Source organism: Balaenoptera ricei, chromosome 15 (genome assembly GCF_028023285.1).
Source record: "Balaenoptera ricei isolate mBalRic1 chromosome 15, mBalRic1.hap2, whole genome shotgun sequence".
Lineage (NCBI taxonomy): Eukaryota > Metazoa > Chordata > Mammalia > Artiodactyla > Balaenopteridae > Balaenoptera > Balaenoptera ricei.
Genome location: NC_082653.1, coordinates 39,906,852 through 39,922,913, shown reverse-complemented (window position 1 = coordinate 39,922,913; position 16,062 = coordinate 39,906,852). Strand labels below are relative to the sequence as shown.

The 16,062-nt window shown below is 38.9% G+C and overlaps 1 pseudogene; it reads right to left on the bottom strand.

The window, feature by feature from the left end:
* Positions 1–8,142: 8,142 nt before the first annotated feature.
* On the bottom strand, positions 8,143–8,497 carry LOC132349851 (transmembrane protein 14A-like; annotated as a pseudogene).
* Positions 8,498–16,062: the final 7,565 nt, after the last annotated feature.

The window sequence follows — 16,062 nt, the reverse complement described above, 5'->3', positions numbered from 1 at the left end:
ACTTGCTGCTAGGAGGGAGCAACCTAAGGAGAGTTTACACTGGAAATAATTCTCAATCTCAGAGTAGATGCATGATTTGGCATTCAATCAGTGTGTTTATTGAATCCCTTTTGGGGCAATCCTGTAGCTATTGGGAGCATGCAAAAATGGATAAGATATTCCATTTAATCTACAGATATTGCCATTTGTTATGTACTAGGCAACATCCCTGCCCTCGGGGAATTGATCAAATAGGCTAAGAGTTCATAGCTCTAATGTAAGGCAGAATGTGGCAAGCGCCTTAGGAGGGGCATAAATGATTGAGCCAGGTGTACTTTGTTCAGGAAGTTGATTCTGGGGGCTTCCTCTCCTCATCCTGCCTCCACTGTGGCCCTCAGGTTGCACAGTTTGGTTTGGCACAAGCCAATGGGGTAGAGCAGCATCTTTTAAAAAAAGTTTGAGCAAAGCTGGTAAATATTAAATAAAATAACATTCCCATTCCCCTGACTCACTTGCTTCAGTTCAGAGTTTACAGGGTATAATAAAAGAGGGTGAGGCAGGAGGGGCCTTTACAAGCCATTCAGAGGTAAAAGCTCCTCTTTTCCTCGTTTCCTCTTTCTTTTTCCGTCATGGCTGTTGTTTTGTTTAAAGGAGAATTTAACTTTAGAGTTAAAAAAAAAATAACTTAGGTAAATTCCCCTGACCTCATGAAAATTTATGAGGAGAATACATAAAAATCTAACATGACAATAACAGACAGTGGGGATTGGAGTTCATAAAAGGACAAGGAATAATTGAGTTGGAAACCATGAACCAGGTGGACGGGGATGGCCATCATGTTTGTTCTGTAGCCAGGGCTGTCATGATGTGACCCCCTTTTTCCTTTTGGCTGAGAATGAAATATTCCACTGTGGATGAGAGTAAGCCAACTGCAGGACTGACAAAAGCAAGTGATTTAGGGAAAATACACAGCATTTTAGTAATTTTTAAATAATCAGGATGTTCTTTTATTATAAGAATTTGTGAATATATTCATTTCAGGAGCTTTGCCACAGTGAGTGGGAAATAAATTAATCTGGGATTAAAGGAAACTCTATACTAGAAAAGGAAGAGTTTTAATAAAATTGAAAGGAATGGCCTCCAGCCATGGATGTTAATTATCATCTGATGAATAATAATGATGATAATAGGAGATGTGAAATAAGTTAAAATACATCCTGGCCCAAACTTTTTAAAAAAATTACCAACTCTGGAATGGTGCCTTGCAGAATTAACCAATGTGCTCACATTAAATGGTTTAAAATTAGAACTAAAACATATCTCTGCACTACAGATTCATACACAGCATCCTCTCTCCATGATTTTTTAAAATTAATACTATTCAAAAGAATTCAACCTGGTGAGTATCACAAGTAGAATGTTGCCTACTCAGTAAAGAAAATGGCAATATAAGTATTTCTTACTATAAGAATATTTGATCATGAAAAATCAAAATATAATATAAAATGGCTAGCAGGCACCATATCTGTTATTTTTTCCAGTTCTACCTCCCTCTTCCCTTTAATATTTTATCCCACTGACAATATGTCATTGACACACAACTTTTCAATAAGATGACTTTTGCACATTTTAATTATACCTGTAGTTTTAAATCCTAAGTAAACTTTCCATCAATATGACATTTAAAATATTAAATTGAGTATAATCATAAAAATTAAATGCATGTAAATTATTTCGCATAAGCAACTACAAAAACAGTGCGACAAACTCAGTACTGGGTTATAGAGGGTTGTTTCTTTAAAAATGAACCTCCTACACTACAGAAAATTATATCCAGTTTTCCAGAATGTAAACACATACTTCATTAAGCAAGGTTTTGTAAAGTCACATGAATATTAAAATTATTTATATACCTTATATTCTAGTTTAATGGGACAGTCTAGGTCAGTGCTGTCTAAGAAAGAAATGTTAGCCACAAATTTGAGCTACATATGAAATTTAAAATTTTCTAGTAACAACTTAAAAAGTAAAACCAGGTGAAATTAACTTCAATAATGTATTAATCCAGATATTCAAAATATTATCATTTCATCATGTAATAAATATAAAAAATTATTAATGAAATATTTTACATTTGCTTTCACACTACATCTTCAAAATCTGGTTCGTATTTTCCTCTTACAGCTCATCCTAATTCAGACTGCAATTTCAAATAATTAGTAGCCACATGTGACTAGTTGCTATCGAGCTGGACAACACAGATCTAGGACTAGGTTTTTGGTTCTCAAAAGTGGCTGCACATTGGAATCACCCGAGATAAGATGAAAAAATGTTGATGCCTGTGTCATGGTCCCATGATTCTAGTGTATTTGCTCTAGGGCGTCACCTGGGCATTGGGATTAAAAAAGAAATTCGGGTGATTCTAATATGCAACAAAGTTTGAGAATCACTAGTTTTATTTAAGGCATTATCAAAACTTAAATATTATGAAACCAGTGTCAATTGTTCTTTACTTGAAACCTATAGCATTTAAAAATCATGCTGAAACATACTAGCGGTGTAGCATATATAGCATATGTGGCACATGTGCATCACTAGTATTTCTTAATAAAATTAACACTTGCTAATAAAATTCCAAGCTTTGATTAATCAGTTCTGATGTAACACAGACAATTCCAGGTAAAGATTTAACTTCAGTGCTTGGTGAGAACTGTTGAGTATTGGCACTTCTGTATTTGTTCTGTGGAATTTTTACTTTATGATTGTTTAGAAAATCTCCTAATAGAGAAATCACCTCTGACAATGGGATCACAAAACTTTTCTATGATGCCTACATTTATTTAATATGTTTAACTCTTGCACCCAACATCCTACTGCCAGTATAAGAGCTAACTCACATTCATGGCAAAAGTTGCCCACCTTGTTTTCTACTCCAGTCATTGTTGATTATCTGTACCTAACATAGCAGGTATATCTAATGCCTCTCAGTAATAAACCACGCTAGGAATTAGTGGCTTTAAGACAACAACCTTTATTACTTCCATCGAATCTCTGGGTCTGCTGTGCAGTTCTGCTTCTGGGCCAGGTGGGCTGCTTGGAAGCTAGTTGGTCTAGGATGGTCAACTGGAATAACTCAGCACTGCTCCTCGTGGTCTGTTAGTCTCCAGCAGGCTAGCCCAGGTGTGTTCTCAGAGCAGTGGTGGCCCTCCAGAAGCTGTGTGAAAATACCCAAGCACATTTTAAGGCCTCTGATTACATCAAGTTGACGCTGTTTCATTAGCCAAAGTAAGCCACATTGGCAAGCCCAGAATGGATACAGGCATTAATTAATTTAATCTGCCATGCCTAGGTCTTATTTGGTTAGTCCTATCACGTTTGATTCCATACATTTCCAGTTGTTCTTACTCTGCAAGGTTTTTTTTTAAATCTCTTCGGTATTGCAGTGTTGACTATCTCTCCCTATTGTAAATGGGATCTCTCTCAAGTTTTATTAGTATCCTTCTGTCTTGTAGAACTTTTCTTTGAGGTTTAGTCATTTTTACACTTTTAAAACCTCTTTTTTAAGTTGATTATATGGGCAAATAACAAAAATGAATACAATCTTTGATTAACCCAACAATCAGTAAACAGATATGTTTAAAACACTGTGCAGTCTTGAGTTCTAAAAAGGTTTTTTTTTTTTTTTAATTTATTTATTTATTTAGTTTTGGGTGTGTTGGGTCTTCCTTTCTGTGCGAGGGCTTTCTCCAGTTCCAGCGAGCGGGGTCCGCTCTTCATTGCGGTGCGCGGGCCTCTCGCTGTCGCGGCCTCTCTTGTTGCGGAGCACGGGCTCCAGACACGCAGGCTCAGTAGTCGTGGCTCACGGGCCTAGCTGCTCTGAGGCATGTGGGATCTTCCCAGACCAGGGCTCGAACCCGTGTCCCCTGCATTAGTAGGCAGACTCTCAACCACTGCGCCACCAGGGAAGCCCCTCTAAAAAGGTTTTAAATGCTATGTATTTCATCAGAATTCTAAACCTGATTTCAAAAAGATTGAGTAACAAGTTCTCATATGCAGACAGTGTTGATAAACACTTCCTACTTGTCTGTTATCCATTTAACGTTTGTAGTTCACACGTGTGTTTTTCACTGCATTTCCTCGTAATTGATGGCTCAATTCATCATGTAAAACCATTCCCGGTTGAATTTTGAGGAAAACATACTGAAGAGTTATATGGAGAGATTTTCTTAAACCCAGACATTAAACCCGGTTGAATTTTGAGGAAAACATACTAAAGAGTTATATAGAGAGATTTTCTTAAACCCAGACATTAAAGTAAGAGGCATTGTATTTTATCACTTGGTTATATGACTGAGCTATGCTTTTAAGAAATAAAAGCAAGTACATTTCCTTCTCTGGGTTTGCTTACTTGGCATCTGTGGAGGTTCAGAGTCCTATAGAAACCTTTTTTCTTTTTCCCTTTAAACAGGCATTGTAAATTGTTTGTTACTATATTATAACCTTATAAGAGTAAATTACAGTTCATAGAGCTGTGAATTACCATGCAACATTCTGTGCCCCCATGAGTAAATGACAAAAAACAGACGAATAAAACACTACCTACTTGTATTGTGCTGTTTGCCCTTCTAAAAAGGGTTATTACTGTGCAGCTCCCCATAAAGCTGGAGAAGGTATTCTTTCTGATCAAATAACTTGGACCCTGAGAAGCCCTGTGGAGTCTGATTCTCCCAAGGTTAGCTTTGTGGGTTTGGAATATTCCAGAATGTGACAGCAAAAAGTCATATCCCACCAGACCATTTAGCTTTGATTTTCCTCAGAACCAAACCTCCAAACAGGATTCAAGTGCAAGTAGTGTGTTTGGAGGTGATCCAAGGAAACACTGAGGGTGAAGCGGGCAAGTGAAACAATGAATGGGACGCAGCCAGCTTACCAGCTGGAGCTCGGTCCTGTGGGGGACTGGGTGGGACCGAGTGGGGAACACACACCAGGGATGTCCCAGTCGAGGCTGGAGGGAGCTGGGATCGTTATCCATCAATTCTCATCCAGTCCATCAAAGACTGAGGTTCTGCTCCCAGGGAAACTGATTTCCCTTCACTTCCATTCAACCTTTGCTTGTGAGCTGAAGGTGGTTCAGTGGCCAGAAAAAAGGCAAAGAATCTCAATTGCTGGCATCTGGAAGCCAGACGTTTTGCACCAGTAAGTGTGAGGAGATGTGAGCAGGGCAGCTCCACATGCACCAGGTAAACACAGACACGGAGAGGCGTCATCAAGTCCCTTCCCAGGCAGACCTGAATATTATCTTCATTCCCCTCAGTGATTGCCTCTTCTCCTCTGATTTCTAGTCCTCTCTGATCTTCTCAAAATGTGATGCTGTCAATGGAGGTATGCTCTAAAGATGTTCACAGCAGGCAGTGACCCACTGTGCCAGAGAACAACATGGGTTTGCCAAACCACCCGGTTACTTGCACACCTTAGCAGGGCACCTTACATCCAGACTGTTTCCAGAAAGTTTGGGAAAATTGTACAAAGGTGTCAACGTCTTGGAGAAGATCTGAAGACAAAGGCATTAGCAGATTTCCATCCAGAGCAGTTGTTCTCACCTGGAGGAAATTTTAACCCCCTCTCCGTTCCTGGAGATATTTGGCAATGGCTGGAGACATTTTTGGTTGTCACAATGTGGGGGGAGGGGACTATTGGCATCAGGTGGTTAGAGGTCAGGGCTGCTGCTAAACATCTTATAATGCACAGGATAGCAGCTCCCACCCCACAAAGAATTAGCCATCCTAAAAGTTCAACTGTGGTACTGTTCAGGCACTCTGATCTAGAGAAAAAACATCAGTGGGAGAGGAAGAAGCTACAGGTCATTCATTCCAATTGCCTCTCCTAATCTTTTCTCCCAATTTTTGCTCTAACAAAGTTTCCATTGATTTCTAAAGGTGTTTCTAAGCATCTTGGGAGGCTCATTATGTTTGTGAAACTTTAGTAAATTGAATAAGGGAGTAGCAGTCTGACCTTTTAAAATGTTTCCAGTTGCTGAGCACTGGATTGAAATGCTAAATCCAAAGAAGTCTAATGCTGATTAGTAGTGATATGGCAAAAAGGGCAGTTTTCTTTTGACAAACCAAGTCACAAAGGACAGAAAGACACTAACACTCAGTGATTAATTTCTGGAAATGTTGCTGAACGAATCAAATTATGTATCATTTGATGCCATTAAATTTGAGTTCCTGCATTATATGTGGACCTTTTACTTTTCAAGCATTCTCAGTGTGTGAAATTGAATGTGCCATTTACAAGCTATCATGTAATTTTCTGTTTTCTGAAACAAAAGCAACAATCTGGGTACATTAATGACCATTATATAACTGACAAACCTGCTTTTCAAAATTTGATCCAAAACACTTACAATTACTATCATTTGCCAAAGGGAGCTATTCCTTAACAGTGAAAAGTCATTTAAAAATTAAAATCGAAACCTCTTCTACTTTTTTCCAACAGGAATATCTTCCATGTGTATACATTTTTCACAGTTTATGAAGTTTTCTTTATACCCATTAACTCACTTGATTTTCAAATCAACCATATGAATAGAACAGATATCATTTTCCCCATCTTTAAAATGAGAAAGCTAAAATTCAGAGAGCATTATTTGCTGAAATAAAAATTTGGTTGTTGGAATTCCCTGGTGGTCCAGTGGTTAGGACTCCACACTTTCACTGCCGAGTGTGCAGGTTCAGTCCTGCACCACGCAAGCCGTGAGGCGTGGCCAAAAAAAAAAAAATTTGGTTGTCTTACAAATAGCCGACACTATCAACACTACACAGTGTCAGCTATTTGTAAGACAACCAAATTTTTATTACATCATATCACATCATATTACTTTGACTTGATGTTTAATACCAAATTTTAAAATTTTTATCAAAGTATAACATACACATGGAAAATGGTGCATAAGTGTGCAACTCAATTAATTTTCACAACCTAAAAGCATCCATGTAACCAGCACTCTCACCAAGAAACAGGGCATGACCATCATCCAAAAGCCCACCTCATGCCCCTTTTGGACACCACTGCCCAATTCCCCAGGATAACACCATCCTCATTTCTGACAGCGTTGATTCATTTTGCCTGTTTTCAAATTTTCTATAAACGGAATCATACAGTATGTCTCTTTTGTGTCTTCCTTTGCTCAGTATTAAGTTTGTGAGCTCCATTCAGATTATTGGGGGTGGTTGTAGGTCATTCTGATTGCTGTATAGTATCCCATGTGTGACTGTTTCAAAATTTAGTCATCCAGTGTGATTATCGATAGGCATTGTGGCTGTTTTCCAGTTTTTCCCTGTTCAAATAGTGGTGCTGTGAACTTTCTTATACATGTCTTTGGTGGACACAGGGACATATTTCTGTTGGACTTATACCTAGAAGGAGGATTGCTGAGTCAGAGGATTTGAATAAGTCAGCCTTAGTAGACATTGCTCAACAGTAGTGGTTGTACAAATTTACACTCCCACCAGCGTTGTGTGAGAGTTCATGTTTCTTATCGTTGCCAACACTTCATATTATCTGTCTTTTTTCATCTGATTCCTTCTGTTAGGTGTGGTATTACATCATGGAGATACTGCTTTTCAATTTTAATTTAAGTTAATTTTTTAAAACAGAATGTGTTTTATTTGAATACTGAATACGTTCTGTTGGTACAGAGTGTGCTGAGGTTGAAGTTTTTTAAGGAAAAAAAAAACACTGGCAGTAATACAATTAAAATGGAAAAAAAATAATTTCAAATATAACACAAATGACAAATAGATAACATTAGCATTCTGTGAAGCCCACTTAAGGGGCATTCCATCATCTGGTAAGTTGTAGTTTAATTTAAACTTATTTCAGACATGAGTATTTGGAACTATCAAAAAAAATACCGCATCTATAAAACATGACAGCAAATCAAAGAGTGTATCACAATTTATTAAATATCTTTAATGAAACCAGTATGTGATCATTAGAAAACAGTTAAACCATTTGTTTAAAAAAAAAACCCTCAAACTATTGTCCGTATTAGAGGTGATGGTATTTCTTTTACAGTTTGTAACATAAAATAAGACCATGTTGAACTTTCCATATTGAAATTTATCTTTCCAGTACAAAGAATAGGCTCTGCCCGTTACATCAGAATGACACGAATTTAGGTTTCATTTCCTCCAAATTCTCAGAGTGAGACAAGAGCAGCAATAAGACAAGTCTCAGAATCATCATGAGGCTTAAACCTGCAACCAGCCCAGCTGGCATGATTTTCTTGGATCTCTTAAACCTCACCCTCATTGTGGTGTCCAGGAAGAAAGCTGTAAACAGTGATAGTTTTACACCTTGCTTGTCATTGGAGACATAGTAAAGCTCCGTAAACAGCCGAAAATCCAACAAAAAGACCAGCAATCAAAGATGGAACACCACCTCTCTGCTTATATCCCAAAATGCTTACGAATGTCACCAGGGCTGCATAACCAAAACCAACCAGGTCCATTGGCAAGGTCAAGTCTGGTGTAGAGTTACTTCTGTTGAATTTCTCTCTTCTCTGGGCCAGTCCAGCTCCTTGAGGACTAAGCTCAGTTCAGTTCGTCTTGTCTTTCTCACAGCATCAACCTCACTGCCAAGCACTAGGCAGGTGCTCAGTAAATACTTGCTACAGTCCGGAAGCTGACCCCGCCGCCAGCGCCTTCTGACTCTGTGCGCTACCTCCCAGCACTCTCAATTTTAATTTTAATAGTTGGAAGCTGAGCCTCTTGGCATCACTAGCCTCTAGATTAAACGCTGATTTTCACACTAAAATTGGCTTTGTTGTCCCTAGTTCCCACCTACATAAACGCAGGGCCTTAACACCCACTTCAAAGCCACCTGGTTATTTCTGATTGTCCATTTAGCCCAGAGGACACTGCTTCTGGATTTTGTCCCTGACCACCCTGTTTGGTACCCATGAGACATGTGGTGAGGCATGAGGCATGGTTCACTCAGAACCATGGATGCCGAGCCCCTAAGTGTACCATGTCTCCACCAAGAGCGGTTCTGCCCAGCACAACAAATGCTGCCAAGGTCCAGGGCTACCGAAGAGCATTCTGTTCTCCCTTCACGAGAGTCATATTCTGGGTTCCACTATAAGAGATTCTTTGTTACCTGGGCCCCAAAGCATTATCTCTGCCCCCACCTGCATCCTCTTGTCCTGACCCAGCTGGCTAAATCCCATGTTCCGGATCCTGTGTCATGACCTTCCTCTCTCCCTGGGGTCTTTATACTTGATTGCTAGAGGGGCTTGGAAGAAACATCTCCTACTGGCCTCTTCATCCATCTCTTCCTTCCTCCCATTTCTGACCCAGGAACTGCCTCCCATGAGTGGGTGCCTTCATCTAACTCCAACTGGTCTCCAAATCACAATTTAACATAGCCTGGGATATTACGCTATAAAAACATTGTTTTTCTGAGAGGAGGGATACTTTGGAAGTTAGAAAATTATGAGCTGTCCATGATATAAAGAAGTATATCTGCACTCTCTCACTGAGTCACAGGACTACACAAGGTGGATAGTCCCCAAGAAATGGAGACGCACCTGGACTCTTTAAATTGGATATGTTCAACCTTCAATACCCAGGCGCCTAATGTCTACAGATTTGCCAATATCTGTAAAGAATGACTGCAATAAGAATCTTCTCTAGTCCTGGTTTTAATTTTATTAACTGGGTAGATTGTCATAATAATCCCTTATATATAACCACCTTCAAATTAAGTGGCTTAAAATAATAAGCATATAGTTAGTTCATGAATCTGAGGGTAATGACAGTCTGGGCCGAACTGAGCAGTTCTTCTAGCCTTGACCCAGTTCACTTACGTGTCTAGATTCTTAGCTGTCTATATAGTCATGGTTTGGATGGCTGAGGTGACTAGTCTCTGCTCTGGGTATTTTTCCTCCTTCCTCTGGGACCAACAGGCTAGCCCGGGCAGGTGCTTCCCGTGGTGATGGCAGAGGGCAAGAGCAAGGAAGCCCAGGTGGGCATTGGCTTTTCAAACCTCTGCTGGTATTATGCTTGCTGACATCCCGTTAGTCAAAGTAAGTTATGTAGGTAGAGCCAGAGTCTAAGTGGAAGAACTGCAAAGTTTGATGGCTAAAGGTATGTGTACAGGAAAGGGTAAAGAACTGGGCTATCACACGAAGTAAACTTAGACAAGCCACGTAATCTTTCTAAGCCTCATTTATGTTAATAAATTAGAGATGATCGTAACCCAGAACCCCCCCTCCCAAGTATTTCTAGTGATTTAAATTGTGATAACTAGGTTGCAAAGATCTAAGTTCTTTATAAACTGTGAAGTGATGTACACATGTGAGATACCATTATGATGATGATGATGGTGATGGTGATGTGCATTATTCTCTTTATTATATTTACGTGTTGTCCCTAATAATTGGCCTACATTGTCCCTGAGCAAAACTCTGAGGTGTGTTAGCTTGGCTTTCAGTGCCTCTGGCCTGACAAATGAAGTGGCCTCAGTTTTACTAAGCCTCTCAGGGGTGTCCATTACAATAATCTACCCATTTTTAGGAAGCAGTCAATAAATGGATGAATACAGAATATGAATAGATGAATGAATAGATGAATGAAGTTTTCAAGGAAATGACTAGTCAACCCTTGTCCTTTCTTGCATTCAATCAAGATGAATTGAGTGCCTTCTCTGGTTAGAGCTCCCTCAACCTGTTAGTAACAAGTACCAAGGATTCAAATAAGAACAGAGCCAGCTGCTTCCCTGGAGGAATTCACAGTCCATGGGTGAGAAACACTTCCAAACAAATTGGATTACAATGTGAGGCGTACTCTATTGGAGGTGTGCGCCAGGTGCAGTGAGATCAACTGTGTCTTGTCAGGGAAGTAAGGGAAGGTTTCAGAGGAGGCCGTTTGGAGCAGAGAGGAATGAGTGGCAGTTGCCCAGGCCCACAGGTAGGGGTGCACATTCCAGGCCAAGGAAACAGCCTACCTAAAGAAAGGATCTCAGAGAGGTGGCATGTTGGAACATTGCTTGGTTATACCGGAATTTACAATAGGATCCTGGGTTTAACGGGAAATGTAAGTTAGACAGGTGGGCAGGTGGGCAGATCTTGTATATTATCCCAAGAATTTTCATTTTGCAGGGAGGGGAGGGCACTGAAGAGTTTGAAAAGGAGTGTCATGTTCAGAATTTAGTATTAGAAGGACCACAGTGTCAGGGAGGACAATAGGGATGAGATTGCAAGAGTCCAAGTGAGAGGTCCATCCCTGATCCTGGGCCAAGGAGGGAGGGATGAAGAGAGAAGGGTAGATCGGACAGAAAGTCACTAGAGCTAATGGGACACTGGAATCAACTTGATGGAGGAAAGAGATGTACCTGCCCAGAGCAGGAACATAAAGAGTATTCAGTTCGGCACTGTGTGAGTCAGTCAGTGGATTGCTGGCATTTACTGAGGGCTTGCTTTGGGCAGACCAAAGGGCTAGTTACTGTGGTGCATCTAGAGATGCTGAAGATACAGGCCTCTGACAATTAGTACACGAGTAGCTGTAGTAAGTCACAGAATAGAAAAAGAGCTTTTATTGAGGAACAGTACTTGTGCTGTGAGATCATCAAGAAAGGGGTGAATGACCTTGATTAATTAGCTTTTATTTTAGGGGGCTGGGAAGTCTCATTCTAAGCTTGCATTGTTCTTGTCTCTATTAATTGTCCTAATGGATTCTATTCCTCGCATGGAAAACCAGCTAAATGCCTTTCTCTCTTTCTAACGTGTGAAAAATGAATAAGACTCGAAAGTAGAGTTCTTCTAGAATCTTTTTATAGAAATGGCAGAGCCAGCACAGTGCCCGTCTTGCTTGGTGATGGTTGTTTTGAAGAACATACAGTAAGTAACTAAGTAAATTGACTTACTTGTCTGAAACATGTATTTTGAGAATTTTGTCATAGCCCAGTCAATTCGGAAGCAAATCATTTACAGTTAGAGTAGAAGAGCCTAACCCTTCACAGAGGACGTTGAAACTTTCCCACAAAATATTGAGAGTGACTTCAGGCAGATTATACACTTTTCTTAGGGAAAAGTGGACTAGTATTAGTGGGGATAATACAGGAAAGGACTAGGTTTCTCAGCTACAATGCAGATCACACTGGCATCAAGTCTGATAAGTGCTTGCATCAGGACCATGGAAGCTTTGGTGGAAATCTATGTAACCCCTAGATATTGTGTTAACTCACAGTGTTTAGGCGTTAGGTCATCTGATTGGGCAGCTAGTCAGAAAGAACTCAATGGAAAAATATTAAAGAAAAAAAAATCATTTCCCTGAAATAAAATGTCTAAAGAGAGTGATAAACTTATTTGCTGCCCCTTTCAAGTATAATGGCTACGCTAATCAGAGTTCATCATAAGTTTTCATTTCTTTCCCTTAGTAATATAAATTCATAAGGAAATTCAAGATTGATTTACTCTCTTGAGCAAAAGGTAGGCAGGGAATATAAATGAATAAAGAAAGTGAGCTAAAAACTATGGACCTTGCCCCTTTGTAAAAGAAGCAGCTACATTTCCAGCCCCTGTCTATAGTTGCCATGTGGGAATGAGAGGTCTCATGTTATCAGACCTTCTGAGGATTCAAGAATAATTGGAAATTTAAACACTTCTAATATTAAAATTTTTTCAATTATTAAAAAACAACTCTGCTAGCCAAATGTCATAAATTGTAAGGACATTATTTCACAACAGAATAAACTATGAAGTTATTGCTTATCTTTGAAGTTATTATCATATTTTAAAGTTTATAATTAACCTTTTGTTATTGAAGTAAATTTGATTTATTGCTTAGTTTTAACTTACACCTACTTTTTTTCTCACCCCTTTGCATTCTCAGTGTTATGTTTAGAGTCTTAATGTAAAACCAGTCCCTTAACCAATATCTATTTAGCCCTACTCTCTTTTCTGGGGATTCCAATGTTAGAAGCATCTTTAGTATACATAGATACCCATATGGACCACTGTGAACTTCTAAACATCTGTAGCCAACAAGCCAGTGGAAAGAACAATAAACAGAATCCAAAACCTGTATTCTGTTCCGGTGTAACCTCTATTTTCTAGTCCATGAAGACAGAGGTATCACTGATTGCTATACAACAGTTAAGGTCTTTGGAGAACTACAAAAAGGCCTCTTCGAGTATAAGCATCTCTAAACTATCTGACTTAAACATTTATACTTCCTAATGTGAAATAGAAATTTGCCGTGGTGTCTTATTTTGCTCCAACACAAATTTAATTATTCCAACAATTTGAAAAAACGCAAAGAAATATTTCACTGATTGGGTTAGCAAATATTAGAAAGATTACAAATACCGACTTTTGATGTGGTTCTCTTTCACTCCAGGAGGAAGTGTAAATTGGTGTAACTCTCAGAAACTCAGTTCAGTATTGTGTTATCTAATTAAAAAATACACACACCTACGCTTTGATTTAGCAATTCTACTTTTAGGAAGCGTATTGTAGCACTTTCCATAATCATAAAGCAAAAGCAATAATTCAAATGTTGTCTTAATAAATCACTGTATGAATGATGCCAGAGCCAGTGGTATGTTTTGCATTCACTGAATGCAAAATGGTGTTGACATGGAAATAATATATGTGAAGCAAAAAAGTAGGATTCACAACATTTCCATTATGGTAACATTTTTATTACATTGCATGTACTGATATGAGAGAGAAACAGAGAAGAGAAGAGAAGAGAAGAGAGAGAGAATGAATGAGAGAACAGGCAGCCCTTGCTTTGGCATGGTAGTGCGGCCTATAAAATGGATTATGCAAGCTGTTCCTTACAACCTGTTTTAATTGTATAAAGAAATGAAAAAATAGTAAAATTAATCTCTATTTAGTATACTCTAATTTAAAACATTAGAAGCACTGGGAATTAAAATGTTTCATTTCTTTAAAAAATTATCAATAGTAGTATGAATAGCACTTGCCTTCTTGTCATATAACTTATGATATGGAACAAGCATCTTTTCTATGTCTTGGTGAATTGTCATCCTCCTTTTAAAGTCTGGGTCATCTTCCAACATTTTATTCTTTGCACCGTCAAAGTCATGACATGTGTCTGAGAGTTTCCTTAATGGAGAGACTTGGTGGCATCAAGTCCTTTGGGACATCTTCATCCTTTCATTAGAACTACATTCCACATTTGTGTCTATAAATGTACCTTCACTTAGTTCCTCTTCAGTGGCAACAGTGTCAACATTCCAGTGGTCTGCTATTTCTTCCATAATCCAGTTACATTCATTCTATCCTTATTTCACTGATGTTGGCATCATCCCTTAAAAAGTTTTTTTTTTGCTGAACTTTCACGTTTTTGGCCAATTTCCTCTTTCAGTTATTCATTTTTGAAAAATGTAACAGAGGTTTATCCCTGGGAGATAGGGAGGCAACACAGCTACAAACTTTGCTGTCTGTGTGAATGGAGTAACAAATGCACAGAGACCCATCACTGACAGACTTTGAAGGAAATAATATCTTTGGCCACTGATCATGATGCATATCTATTATTTGTGAAGTGGTTGCTGGGCCCAAGAGCGAGAAGCAAAGTTTGCCCTGTATGCAATTACAGTTAATACAACAAGAAAACTGAAATTTGAACCATGTTGTTGGTTATAACTAAACCACGGTAGCTGGAAGTTTTGCATGTCAACGCCATGCAGATCAAGGACTATAAACAAAGAAAAGAGCGAGGAAGAGCTTGCAGCAAGATGTTAAGAAGGAGTGGCTATCTCTGGTTATTGCATTTGTATATGGTTTTATTTTATTCAAAAAAATCCATCCTTATGTGTATTCTAAATTTTTCTACACTTAATACATATTATTTGTATAATACAAAAATAAACATTATTAAGAAAAAACGTAGTGCTTACTTTTCACTCTTATAAAACCCAATTAGGCTTTGATGTGAACAACAGATAGATGGAGACGGTCCAGAGCGTATGGTGGCAAATGGAAACTGTTCTTTAAGAATTCTAGGAAGCACACAGGAGGGAGAGGGATGCAAGCTGGAGGGGAGATGTTGGTTGAAGGAGAGTTATGTTTTCAGTGGAACAGACTCTCAAGCATGTTTAAAAGCTGTTGGAAAGAGTGTGGTTTAGACTATGCATAAGAGAAACAGGGTAACTGATAATGTAAGACTCCTGAGAAGCTGGGAAGTGCAGGAGTTCAAGCATGGGGAGAAGGCTTGGTCTTGGTTGCGAAGAGGGCCACTGCTTTCACTGAATCAGAAGAGGGTGGTGAGAGAATGAATTTGAATGGGTGGGGACGTGCACACCTGGTATCCACTCGCTCCTCAAATGAATTTTGAGCAATAGCTTTGAGCTAAACACCCTCTTAGGTGCTTGAGATGCGTGAGTGAATGACACAGACAAAGAGCTTGTGGAGTTAAGAGTCAATTTTGGTTATTTTTTCCTTATTATGCTTTTTGGTTTTATTTCGTGTTAAAGGGTAATGTGGCTGCAATTTTTTCTGAGAAGGTAAAGGTCAGGCTATTGCTGTAAGGAAGCTGGCAGGGAGTTGGGGAGGCCCAAACGGAAAGTGTAAAAACCTTGTCATTGAGGGCTGGACAGAGAAACTTACTGCATTTGGGGGGGCACTGGGGAGGTCCTTTTGAAGCTGAACCTTTGCCTTTATGAAAAACCATTGTGTGGACTGTTGCACAGCTCTCTCCAGCCGAGCTTGGCTCCTAGGCAAAGATCTAGAGAAAGCAAAAAAAAGAAGGTTTAGCTAAAAGAAGACTCCTAAATTAATTTTCCCCCTGTGCATTTGTGCCCAATTTTATCTCTCCTTGTTTATGCTTTATCTCCTTTACTTTGAGTGCCCTTGACAAAAGTTTATCTATTTTATTGATATGTTTAAATAATTTTCGTTTTCCCCTTTTATCTCCAATATATTGTTTTTACCTTGATTACTTTAACTCTCATTTAGGTTTGTTCATTTCAATGCTTTTTTTCTCAGCTTTTTTCCCATGAATACATAGTTAATTTATTATCTTTCTTGCTTAATAACAAGAGCATTTA